Genomic DNA, 12,382 nt, shown 5'->3' on the forward strand with positions numbered 1-12,382 from the left:
GGTTTGAGGTTGGTCGGGCAGGAGTGGGTTTGAAGTAGAGGTATGATTTTAATGGGGCAAGACGAGCTGGTTTGGAGGTATGAGTTAGTGGGGTAGGACTGGGGTGTAGGTATGAGGTTGGATGAGGCAGGACTGGGGTTCGGATATGAGGTTACTGGGGCAAGATTGGGGTTGGATAGGAGGAAGGAGGTTGGTAAGGCAGGACTGGGGGCTGGAGGTTGGTGAGGCAGGACTGGGGTGTAGGTATGTGGTTGGTGTGGCAGGAATGGGGTTGGGATATAAGGTTACTGGGGCAAGACTGGAGTTGGATTGGAGGAAGTTGGTGGGGCAGAACTAGAGGCTAGTTTAGAGGTAGGAGGTTGGTGGGGCTGGTATTGGGTTTGGGCAAGAATCACTTTGCAAGAGGCAGGACTGGGGCTGGAGATATATGAGGTTGGTGAAGCAGGACTGGGGTCTGGGGTGAAGGTATGAGGTTGGTAGGGTAGGACTGGGTGTTGGGGTGTTGGTGGAGCTAGACTGGGTTGGAGGAGTAGGACTGTGTAGAAGGTATGAGGTTGGTGGGGCAAAACTGGGGGCTGGGGTGGCAGTATGAGATTGGAGGAGCAGGACCGGGGACTGGGTTGTAGGTATGAGATTGATGGGGCAGGACTGGGGTTAAGATGTAGATATAGGGTTTGTGGGGCAGTACTAGGTGCTGGTGTAGAGGTATGAGGTTCGTGGGGCAGGACTGGAGGCTGGAGGAATGAACTTGGTGGTGAAGGAATGGGAGCTGGGGTGGACATATGAGGTTTGTGAAGCTAGACTGGGAACTGGCGGTATGAGGTTGATGGAGCAAGAATGGGGATGAGGAATGAGGTTGGTGGGTAGGACTGGGGGCTGGGGTAGAGGTATCAGTTGGTAGGGCACGACTGGTGTTGGAGTGTAGGTATGGGATTGGTCAAGCAGGACTGGGTGCTGTGTTAGAGGTTTAAGGGTGGAGGTGTGAGGTTGATGGGGCAGGATTGGGGGCTGGGTAGAGGTATGAGGTTGGTGAGGGTGAGACAGGACTGAGGGCTGGAGGTATGAGGTTGGTGGGGGAAGACTTGGGGTTGGAGGGATGAAGTTGCTGGGGCAGTGCTGGGGGCCGAGGGATGAAGGTGGTGTGGCAGGGCTGGAGGTGTGGCAGGACTGGGGGCTGGAGATAGGAGGTCGGTGGGGCAGGGCTGGAGGGATGAGCGTGGTGGAGGTATGAGATTGGTGGGGCAGGGCTGGAGGAATGAGGTTGGTGGGGCAGGGCTGGGGATATGAGGGAGGTGTGTCAGGGTTGGAGGTATGAGGGTGGTGGGGCAGGGATGGAGGGATGAGGTTGCTGGGGCAGGGCTGGGGTTGGAGGTATAAGGGTGGTGGGGCAGGGCTGGGGGTTACAGGTATGAGGTTGGTGGGGCAGGGCTGGAGGGTGGATAGCAGGGCGTGTGAGGGAGGTGGGGCAGGGCTGGAGGGATGAGGGTGGTGGGGCAGGGCTGGAGGTATGAGGGTGGTGGGACAAGGCTGGAGGGATGAGGTTGGTGGGGTAGGGCTGGAGGGATGAGGGTGGTGGGGCAGGGCTGGAGGTATGAGGGTGGTGGGGTAGGGATGAGTGTGGAGGGGCAGGGGGCTGGAGGTATGAGGGTGGTGGGGCAGGACTGGGGGCTAGAGATATGAAGGTGGTGGGGCAGGGCTGGAGGTATGAGGGTGGTGGGGCAGGGCTGAGGGCTGGAGGGTGGATAGCAGGGCGTGTGAGGGAGGTGGGGCAGGGCTGAAGGGATGAGGGTGGTGGGGCAGGGCTGGAGGTATGAGGGTGGTGGGGCAGGGCTGGAGGGATGAGGGTGGTGGGGTAGGGCTGGGGGCCGAGGTTGCTGGGACAGGGCTGGAGGGATGAAGTTGGTGGGGCAGAGCTGGGGGTTGGAGGGATGAGGTTGGTGGGGCAGAACTGGAGGGATGAGGGTGGTGTGGCAGGGCTGGAGGTACGAGTTTGCTGGGGCAGGACTGGAGAAGAGGGATGAGGTTGGTGGGGCAGGACTGGGGGCTGAGGTGGAGGTATGAGGTTGGTGGGGCAGGGCTGGAGGAATGATGTTGGTAGGGCAGGGATGGAGGTCTGAGGGTATGAGGTTGCTGGCGCAGGGCTGGAGGTAGGAGGTTGGTGGGGCAGGGCTGGAGGTAGGGCAGGGCTGGAGGTAGGAGGTTGGTGGGGCAGGGCTGGAGGGATGAGGGGCAGGGCTGGAGGGATGAGGGTGGTGGGGCAGGGCTGGAGGGATGAGGTTGGTGGGGCAGGGCTGGAGGATGAGGTGGAGGTATGAGATTGGTGGGGCAGGGCTGGAGGAATGAGGTTGGTGGGGCAGGGCTGGGGATTTGGGGTATGAGGTTGGTGGGGCAGGGCTGGAGGTATGAGTTTGGTGAGGCAGGGCTGGAGGGATGAGTGTGGAGGGGCAGGGCTGGGGGGATGAGGTTGGTGGGGCAGAGCCTAGGGGCTGGAGGGATGAGGTTGCTGGGGCAGGGCTGGGGGTGGAGGTATGAGGTTGGTGGGGCAGGGCTGGAGGTATGAGGGTGGTAGGGCAGGGATGGAGAGATGAGGTTGCTGGGGCAGGGCTGGGGGTGGAGGTATGAGGTTGGTGGGGCAGGGTTGGAGGTATGAGGTTGCTGGGGCAGGGCTGGCGTTGGAGGTTTGAGGGTGGTGGGACAGGGCTGGGGGTTGGAGGTAGAGGTTGGTGGGGGAGGGCTTGAGGCATTAGGGTAGTGGGGCAGGGATGGAGGTATGAGGCTGCTGGGGCAGAACTGGAGAAGAGGGATGAGGTTGGTGGGGCAGGACTGGGTTCTGAGGTGGAGGAATGATGGTGGGGCACGGTTGGAGGTATGAGGTTGGTGGGGCAGGGTTGGAGGTAGGAAGTTGGTGAGGCAGGGCTGGAGGGATGAGGGTGGTGGGGCAGGGCTGGAGGTATGAGGGTGGTGGGGTAGGGTTGGAGAGATTAGGTTGGTGGGGCAGAGCTGGGAGCTGGAGGTATGGGTGGTGGGGCAGGGCTGGAGGGATGAGGTTGCTGGGGCAGGGCTGGAGGTTGGAAGTATGAGCTTGCTGGTGCAGGGTTGGAGGGATGAGGTTGCTGGGGCAGTGCTTGTGAGGACGGTGGGGCAGGGCTGGAGGTATGAGGGTGGTGGGGCATGGCTGGGGGCCGAGGGATGAGGTTGCTGGGACAAGGCTGGAGGGATGAGGGTGGTGGGGCAGGGCTGGGAGCCGAGGTTGCTGGGACAGGGCTGGAGGGATGAAGTTGGTGGGGCAGGGATGGGGGTTGGAGGAATGGGTTTGGTGAGGCAGGGCTGGAGGGATGAAGGTGGTGGAGCAGGGCTGGAAGCCGAGGGATGAGGGTGGTGGGGCAGGGCTGGGGGCATGAGGGTGGTGGGGCAGGGCTGGAGGGATGAAGGTGGTGGGGCAGGACTGGGGGCATGAGGGTGGTGCGGTAGGGCTGGAGGGATGAGTTTGGTGGGGTAGAGCTGGAGGTATGGGTGGTGGGGCAGGGCTGGAGCTATGAGGTTGGTGGGGCAGGGCAGGGGGGGGGATTAGGGAGGTGGGGCAGGGCTGGAGGGATGAGGTTGGTGGGGCAGGGCTGGGGGTTGGCGGTATGAGGTTGGTGGGGCAGGGCTGGGGGTTGGAGGTATGAGGTTGGTGGGGCAGGGCTGGGGGTTGGAGGTATGAGGTTGGTGGGGCAGGGCTGGAGAAGAGGGATGAGGTTGGTGGGGCAGGGCTGGGGGTTGGAGGTATGAGGTTGGTGGGGCAGGGCTGGAGAACAGGGATGAGGTCGTTGGGGCAGGGCTGGAGGGATGAGGTTGGTGGGGCTGGGCTGGAGGGATGAGGTTGGTGAGGCAGGGCTGGAAGGATGAGGGGCAGGGCTGGAGGGATGAGTGTGGTGGGGCAGGGGGCTGGAGGGATGAGGGTGGTGGGGCAGGAAAGGGGCTAGAGATATGAGGGTGGTGGGGCAGTGCTGGAGGTATGAGGTTGGGGCAGGGCTGGAGGGATGAGAGGCAGGGCTGGAGGGATGAGAGGCAGGGCTGGAGGTATGAAGGTGGTGGGGCAGGGCTGGAGGGATGAGGGTTTGGGGTATGAGGTTAGTGGGGCAGGGTTGGAGGGATGAGGTTGGTGGGGCAGGACTGGGGGCTGAGGTGGAGGTATGAGGTTGGTGGGGCAGGGCTGGAGGAATGAGGTTGGTGGGGCAGGGCTGGAGGTAGGAAGTTTGTGGGGCAGGGTTGGAGGTATGAGTTTGGTGGGGCAGGGCTGGAGGGTTGAGGGTGTTGGGTAGGGCTGGGGGGGGGATGAGGGTGATGGGGTAGGGTTGGAGGGATGAGGTTGGTGGGGCAGAGCTGGGGGTATGGGTGGTGGGGCAGGGCTGGAGGGATGAGGTTGCTGGGGCAGGGCTGGAGGTTGGAAGTATGAGCTTGCTGGTGCAGGGCTGGGGGTTGGAGGTATGAGGTTGCTGGGGCAGTGCTCGTGAGGACGGTGGGGCAGGGCTGGAGGTATGAGGGTGGTGGGGCATGGCTGGAGAAGAGGGATGAGGTTGGTGGGGCAGGGCTGGGGGTTGGAGGTATGAGGTTGGTGGGGCAGGGCTGGAGAAGAGGGATGAGGTCGGTGGGGCAGGGCTGGAGGGATGAGGTTGGTGGGGCTGGGCTGGAGGGATGAGGTTGGTGAGGCAGGGCTGGAAGGATGAGGGGCAGGGCTGGAGGGATGAGTGTGGTGGGGCAGGGGGCTGGAGGGATGAGGGTGGTGGGGCAGGAAAGGGGCTAGAGATATGAGGGTGGTGGGGCAGTGCTGGAGGTATGAGGTTGGGGCAGGGCTGGAGGGATGAGAGGCAGGGCTGGAGGTATGAAGGTGGTGGGGCAGGGCTGGAGGGATGAGGGTTTGGGGTATGAGGTTAGTGGGGCAGGGTTGGAGGGATGAGGTTGGTGGGGCAGGACTGGGGGCTGAGGTGGAGGTATGAGGTTGGTGGGGCAGGGCTGGAGGAATGAGGTTGGTGGGGCAGGGCTGGAGGTAGGAAGTTTGTGGGGCAGGGTTGGAGGTATGAGTTTGGTGGGGCAGGGCTGGAGGGTTGAGGGTGTTGGGTAGGGCTGGGGGGGGGTGAGGGTGGTGGGGTAGGGTTGGAGGGATGAGGTTGGTGGGGCAGAGCTGGGGGCTGGGGGTATGGGTGGTGGGGCAGGGCTGGAGGGATGAGGTTGCTGGGGCAGGGCTGGAGGTTGGAAGTATGAGCTTGCTGGTGCAGGGCTGGGGGTTGGAGGTATGAGGTTGCTGGGGCAGTGCTCGTGAGGACGGTGGGGCAGGGCTGGAGGTATGAGGGTGGTGGGGCATGGCTGGGGCCGAGGGATGAGGTTGCTGGGACAGGGCTGGAGGGATGAGGGTGGTGGGGCAGAGGTTGCTGGGACAGGGCTGGAGGGATGAAGTTGGTGGAATGAGGTTGATGGGGCAGGGCTGGAGAAACGAGGTTGCTGGGACAGGGCTGGAGGGATGAAGTTGGTGGGGCAGGGATGGGGGTTGGAGGAATGAGTTTGGTGAGGCAGGGCTGGAGGGATGAAGGTGGTGGAGCAGGGCTGGGGGCATGAGGTTGGTGGGGTAGAGCTGGGGGCTGGAGGTATGGGTGGTGGGGCAGGGCTGGAGCTATGAGGTTGGTGGGGCAGGGTTGGGAGTATGAGGGTGCTGGGGCAGGGCTGGAGGGATGAGTTTGCTGGGGCAGGGCTGGGGTTTGGAGGTATGAGGATGGTGGGGCAGGGCGTGTGAGGGCGGTGGGGCAGGGCTGGAGAAGAGGGATGAGGGTGGTGGGGCAGGGCTGGAGGGATGAGGTCGGTGGGGCAGGGCTGGAGGGATGGGGTCGGTGGGGCAGGGCTGGAGGGATGGGGTCGGTGGGGCAGGGCTGGAGGGATGGGGGTGGTGGGGCAGAGCTGGAAGGATGAGGGGCAGGGCTGGAGGGATGAGGGTGGTGGGGCAGAGCTGGAGGTATGAAGGTGGTGGGGCAGGGTGGGAGGGATGAGGGTGGGGAGGCAGGGTTGGAGGGATGAGGGTGGGGAGGCAGGGCTAGAGGAATGAGGGTGGGGGGGCAGGGCTAGAGGAATGAGGGTGGTGGGGCAGGGCTAGAGGAATGAGGGTGGTGGGGCAGGGCTGGAGGAATGAGGGTGGTGGGGCAGGGCTGGAGGAATGAGGGTGGTGGGGCAGGGCTGGAGGAATGAGGGTGGTGGGGCAGGGCTGGGGATTTGGAGTATGAGGTCGATGGGGCAGGATTGGAGGGATGAGTTTGGTGAGGCAGGGCTGGAGGGATGAAGGTGGTGGGGCAGGGCTGGAGGGAAGAAGGTGGTGGGGCAGGGCTGGAGGGATGAAGATGGTGGGGCAGGGCTGGAGGGTTGAGGGATGAGGGTGGTGGGGCAGGGCTGGGGGGATGAGCTTGCTGGGGCAGGGCTGGGGTTTGGAGGTATGAGGTTGCTGGGGCAGTGCTCGTGAGGGCGGTGAGGCAGGGCTGGAGGGATGAAGGTGGTGGAGCAGGGCTGGGGGCCGAGGGTGGTGCGGTAGGGCTGGAGGGATGAGGTTGGTTGGGTAGAGCTATGAGGTTGGTGGGGCAGGGCTGGGGGTATGAGGGTGCTGGGGCAGGGCTGGGGGGGTGAGTTTGCTGGGGCAGGGCTGGGGGTTGGAGGTATGAGGTTGGTGGGTCAGGACTCGAGGCATGAGGGTGGTGGGGTAGGGCGTGTGAGGGCGGTGGGGCAGGGCTGGAGAAGAGGGATGAGGGTGGTGGCGCAGGGCTGGCGGTATGAGGGTGGTGGGGCAGGGCTGAGGGCCGAGGGATGAGGTTGCTGGGACAGGGCTGGAGGGATGAGAGTGGTGGGGCAGGGCTGGCGGCCGAGGTTGCTGGGACAGGGCTGGAGGGATGAAGTTGGTGGGGCAGGGCTGGGGGTTGGAGGGATGATGTTGGTGGGGCAGAACTGGAGGGATGAGGTTGCTGGGGTAGGGCTGGAGGTATGAGGTTGCTGGGGCAGGGCTGGAGAAGAGGGATGAGGTTGGTGGGGCAGGACTAGGGGCTGAGGTGGAGGTATGAGGTTGGTGGGGCAGGACTAGGGGCTGAGGTGGAGGTATGAGGTTGGTGGGGCAGGGCTGGAGGAATGAGGTTGGTGGGGCAGGGCTGGGGATTTGGGGTATGAGGTTGGTGGGGCAGGGTTGAAGGTAGGAAGTTGGTGGGGCAGGGTTGGAGGTATGAGTTTGGTGAGGCAGGGCTGGAGGGATGAGGTTGGTGGGATGAGGTTGGTGGGGCAGGGCTGGAGAGATGAGGGTGGTAGGGCACGGCTGGAGAGATGAGGGTGGTAGGGCAGGGCTGGAGGAATGATGTTGGTGGGGCAGGGTTGGAGGTATGAGGTTGGTGGGGCAGGGTTGGAGGTATGAGGTTGGTGGGGCAGGGTTGGAGGTATGAGGTTGGTGAGGCAGGGCTGGAGGTATGAGATGGTGGGTGCAGGGCTGGGGGTTGGAGGGATGAGGTTAGTGGAGCAGGACTGGAGGGATGAGGTCGGTGGAGCAGGACTGGAGGGATGAGGTCGGTGGGGCAGGGCTGGAGGGATGAGGTCGGTGGGGCAGGGCTGGAGGGATGAGGTTGATGGGGCTGGGCTGGAGGGATGAGTGTGGTGGGGCAGGGCTGGAGGGATGAGTGTGGTGGGGCAGGGCTGGAGGGATGAGTGTGGTGGGGCAGGGGGCTGGAGGGATGAGGGTGGTGGGGCAGGGCTAGAGGGATGAGGGTGGTGGGGCAGAAAAGAGGGCTAGAGATATGAGGGTGGTGGGGCAGTGCTGGAGGTATGAGGTTGGTGGAGCAGGGCTGGATGAGGGGCAGGGCTGGAGGTATGAGGGTGGTGTGGCAGGTTTGGAGGGATGGGGTTGGTGGGGCAGGGCTGGAGGGATGAGGGTGGTGGGGTAGGGCTGGAGGGATGAGGGTGCTGGGGCAGGGCTGGAGGGATGAGATTGGTGGGGCAGGGCTGGAGGTATGAGGGTGGTGGGGTAGGGCTGGGGATTTGGGGTATGAGGGTGCTGGGGCAGGGCTGGAGGGATGAGATTGGTGGGGCAGGGCTGGAGGTATGAGGGTGGTGGGGTAGGGCTGGGGATTTGGGGTATGAGGGTGGTGGGGCAGGGCTGGAGGGATGGGGTTGGTGGGGCAGGACTGGAGGTATGAGGTTGGTGAGGCAGGGCTAGAGGTATGAGGTTGGTGAGGCACGGCTGGAGAGAGGAGGGTGGTAGGGCACGGCTGGAGAGAGGAGGGTGGTAGGGCACGGCTGGAGAGAGGAGGGTGGTAGGGCACGGCTGGAGAGAGGAGGGTGGTAGGGCACGGCTGGAGAGAGGAGGGTGGTAGGGCACGGCTGGAGAGAGGAGGGTGGTAGGGCACGGCTGGAGAGAGGAGGGTGGTAGGGCACGGCTGGAGAGAGGAGGGTGGTAGGGCACGGCTGGAGAGAGGAGGGTGGTAGGGCACGGCTGGAGAGAGGAGGGTGGTAGGGCACGGCTGGAGAGAGGAGGGTGGTAGGGCACGGCTGGAGAGAGGAGGGTGGTAGGGCACGGCTGGAGAGAGGAGGGTGGTAGGGCACGGCTGGAGAGAGGAGGGTGGTAGGGCACGGCTGGAGAGAGGAGGGTGGTAGGGCACGGCTGGAGAGAGGAGGGTGGTAGGGCACGGCTGGAGAGAGGAGGGTGGTAGGGCACGGCTGGAGAGATGAGGAGGTGCAGGGCTGTGGGTAGGAGGGGCAGGACTTGAGGATGAGGTGGAGGTATGAGATTGGTGGGGCAGGGCTGGAGGAATGATGTTGGTGAGGCAGGGCTGGAGAGCTTCGGGGCTGGAGGTATGAGGTTTGTGGGGCAGGGCTGGAGGTTTGAGGGTGGTGGGGCAGGGATGGAGAGATGAGGTTGCTGGGGCAGGGCTGGGGCTGGAGGTATGAGGTTGGTGGGGCAGGGTTGGAGAGATGAGGTTGCTGGGGCAGGGCTGGGGTTGGAGGTATGAGGTTGGTGGGGCAGGGCTGGAGGCATTAGGGTGGTGGGGCGGGGCTGAGGGCTGGAGGGTGGATAGCAGGGCGTGTGAGGGCGGTGGGGCAGGGCTGGAGGTTGGATAGCAGGGCGTGTGAGGGCGGTGGGGCAGGGCTGGAGGTATGAGGGTGGTGGGGCATGGCTGGGGGCCGAGGGATGAGGTTGCTGGGACAGGGCTTGGGGGATGAGGTTGCTGGGACAGGGCTGGAGGCCGAGGTTGCTGGGACAGGGCTGGAGGGATGAAGTTGGTGGGGCAGGGCTTGGGGTTGGAGGGATGAGGTTGGGGGGACAGAGTTTGGGGCCGAGGGATGATGTTGGTGGGACAGAACTAGAGGGATGAGGCTGCTGGGGCAGGGCTTGAGGGATGAGGCTGCTGGGGCAGGGCTGGAGGGATGAGGTTGCTGGGGCAGGGCTGGAGAAGAGGGATGAGGTTGGTGGGGCAGGACTGGGTTCTGAGGTGGAAGTATGAGGTTGGTGGGGCAGGGCTGGAGGAATGATGTTGGTGGGGCAGGGTTGGAGGTAGGAGGTTGGTGGGGCAGGGTTGGAGGTAGGAAGTTGGTGGGGCAGGGTTGGAGGTAGGAAGAAGGTGGGGCAGGGTTGGAGGTAGGAAGTTGGTGGGGCAGGGTTGGAGGTAGGAAGTTGGTGGGGCAGGGTTGGAGGTAGGAAGTTGGTGGGGCAGGGTTGGAGGTAGGAAGTTGGTGGGGCAGGGTTAGAGGTAGGAAGTTGGTGGGGCAGGGTTAGAGGTAGGAAGTTGGTGGGGCAGGGTTAGAGGTAGGAAGTTGGTGGGGCAGGGTTAGAGGTAGGAAGTTGGTGGGGCAGGGTTGGAGGTAGGAGGTGGGTGAGGCAGGGCTGGAGGGATGAGGTGGGTGAGGCAGGGCTGGAGGGATGAGGTGGGTGAGGCAGGGCTGGAGGGATGAGGTTGGTGGGGCAGGGCTGGAGGGATGAGGTTGGTGGGGCAGGGCTGGAGGGATGAGGGTGGTAGGGCAGGGCTGGAGAGATGAGGGTATGAGGTTGCTGGCGCAGTGCTGGAGGGATTAGGTTGGTGGGGCAGGTCTGAGAGCTGGGTGTATAAGGTTGGAGGGATGAGGTTGTTGGGGCAGGGCTGGAGGTAGGTAGGGCAGGGCTGGAGGTATGAGGGTGGTGGGCCAGGACAAGAGGTATGAGGGTGGTGGGGCAGCACTGAGGGCTGGAAGGATGAGGTTGCTGGGCCAGGGTTGGAGGGATGAGGTTAGTGGAGCAGGGCTGGAGGGATGAGGTCGGTGGGGCAGGGCTGCAGGGATGAGTGTGGTGGGGCTGGAGGGATGAGGGTGGTGGGGCAGTGCTGGAGGGATGAGGGTGGTGGGGCAGGGCTGGAGGGATGAGGGTGGTGGGGCATGGCTGGAGGGATGAGGGTGGTGGGGCAAGGCTGGAGGTATGAGGGTGGTGGGGTTGGAGGGATGAGGTTGGTGGGGCAGGGCTGGAGAAAAGGGATGAGGTTGGTGGGGCAGGACTGGGGGCTGAGGTGGAGGTATGAGGGTGGTGGGGCAGGGCTGGAGGAATGAGGTTGTGGGGTAGGGCTGGGGATTTGGGGTATGAGGTTGGTGAGGCAGGGCTGGAGGGATGAGGGTGGTGGGGCAGGGTTGGAGGGATGAGTGTGGAGGGGCAGGGCTGGAGGGATGAGTGTGGAGGGGCAGGGCTGGAGGGATGAGGGATGACGTTGCTGGGACAGGGCTGGAGGGATGAGGGTGGTGGGTCAGGGCTGGGGGCCGAGGTTGCTGGGACAGGGCTGAAGTTGGTGGGGCAGGGCTGGAGGGATGAGGTTGGTGGGGCAGGGCTGCAGGGATGAGGTTGCTGGGGCAGGGCTGGAGGGATGAGGCATGGAGGTTGGTGGACAAGGGCTGGGGGTCGAGGGTTGAGGTTGCTGGGGCAGTGCTGGAGAAGAGGGATGAGGTTGGTGTGGCAGTACTGGGGGCTGAGGTGGAGGTATGAGGTTGGTGAGGCAGGGCTGGAGGGATGAAGTTGGTGAGGCAGGGCTGGAGGGATGAAGTTGGTGGGGCAGTGCTGGAGAGATGAGGGTGGTAGGGCAGGGCTGGAGAGATGAGGGTGGTAGGGCAGGGCTGGAGGGATGAGGGTATGAGGTTGCTGGCGCAGTGCTGGAGGGATGAGGGTATGAGGTTGCTGGCGCAGTGCTGGAGGGATGAGGTTGGTGGGGCAGGTCAGAGCTGGGTGTATAAGGTTGGAGGGATGAGGTTGGTGGGGCAGGGCTGGAGGTAGGTAGGGCAGGGCTGGAGGTATGAGGGTGGTGGGCCAGGACTGAGGGCTGGAAGGATGAGGTTGCTGGGCCAGGGTTGGAGGGATAAGGTTGGTGGGGCAGGGCTGGAGGGATGAGGGTGGTGGGGCAGGGTTGGAGGTATGAGGTCGATGGGGCAGGGCTGGAGGGATGAGTGTGGTGGGGCAGGGCTAGAGGGATGAGGGTGGTGGGGCAGAAAAGGGGGCTAGAGATATGAGGGTGGTGGGGCAGGGCTGGATGGATGAGGGGCAGGGCAGGGTTGGAGGGATGGGGTTGGTGGGGCAGGGCTGGAGGGATGAGATTGGTGGGGCAGGGCTGGGGGTAGGAGGGGCAGGGCTGGAGGTATGAGGGTGGTGGGGCATGGCTGGAGGGATGAGGGTGGTGGGGCAAGGCTGGGGGTTTGCGGTATGAGGTTAGTGGGGCAGGGTTGGAGGGATGAGATGGTGAGGCAGGGCTGGAGGTATGAGGGTGGTGGGGCTGGAGGGATGAGGTTGGTGGGGCAGGGCTAGAGAAAAGGGATGAGGTTGGTGGGGCAGGACTGGGGATTTGGGGTATGAGGTTGGTGGGGCAGGGTTGGAGGTATGAGTTTGGTGAGGCAGGGCTGGAGGAATGAGGGTGGTGGGGCAGGGCTGGAGGGATGAGGGTGGTGGGGCAGGGTTGGAGGGATGAGGGTGGAGGGGCAGGGCTGGAGGGATGAGGGTGGAGGGGCAGGGCTGGAGGTAGGAAGTTGGTGGGGCAGGGCTGGAGGGATGGGGTTGGTGGGGCTGGACTGGAGGGATGACGTTGCTGGGACAGGGCTGAAGTTGGTGGGGCAAGGCTGGAAGCTGGAGGGATGAGGTTGGTGGGGCAGGGCTGGAGGGATGAGGTTGCTGGGGCAGGGCTGGAGGGATAAGGCATGAGGTTGGTGGACAAGGGCTGGGGTCGAGGGTTGAGGATGCTGGGACAGTGCTGGAGAAGAGGGATGAGGTTGGTGGGGCAGGACTGGGGGCTGAGGTGGAGGTATGAGGTTGGTGGGGCAGGGCTGGAGGTATGACGTTGGTGAGGCAGGGCTGGAGGGATGACGTTGGTGGGGCAGGGCTGGAGGGATG

The sequence above is a fragment of the Phyllobates terribilis genome, unplaced genomic scaffold (genome assembly GCF_046119375.1).
Source record: "Phyllobates terribilis strain yellow unplaced genomic scaffold, ASM4611937v1 Scaffold_1__5_contigs__length_1240528914, whole genome shotgun sequence".
Classification (NCBI taxonomy): Eukaryota; Metazoa; Chordata; class Amphibia; order Anura; family Dendrobatidae; genus Phyllobates; species Phyllobates terribilis.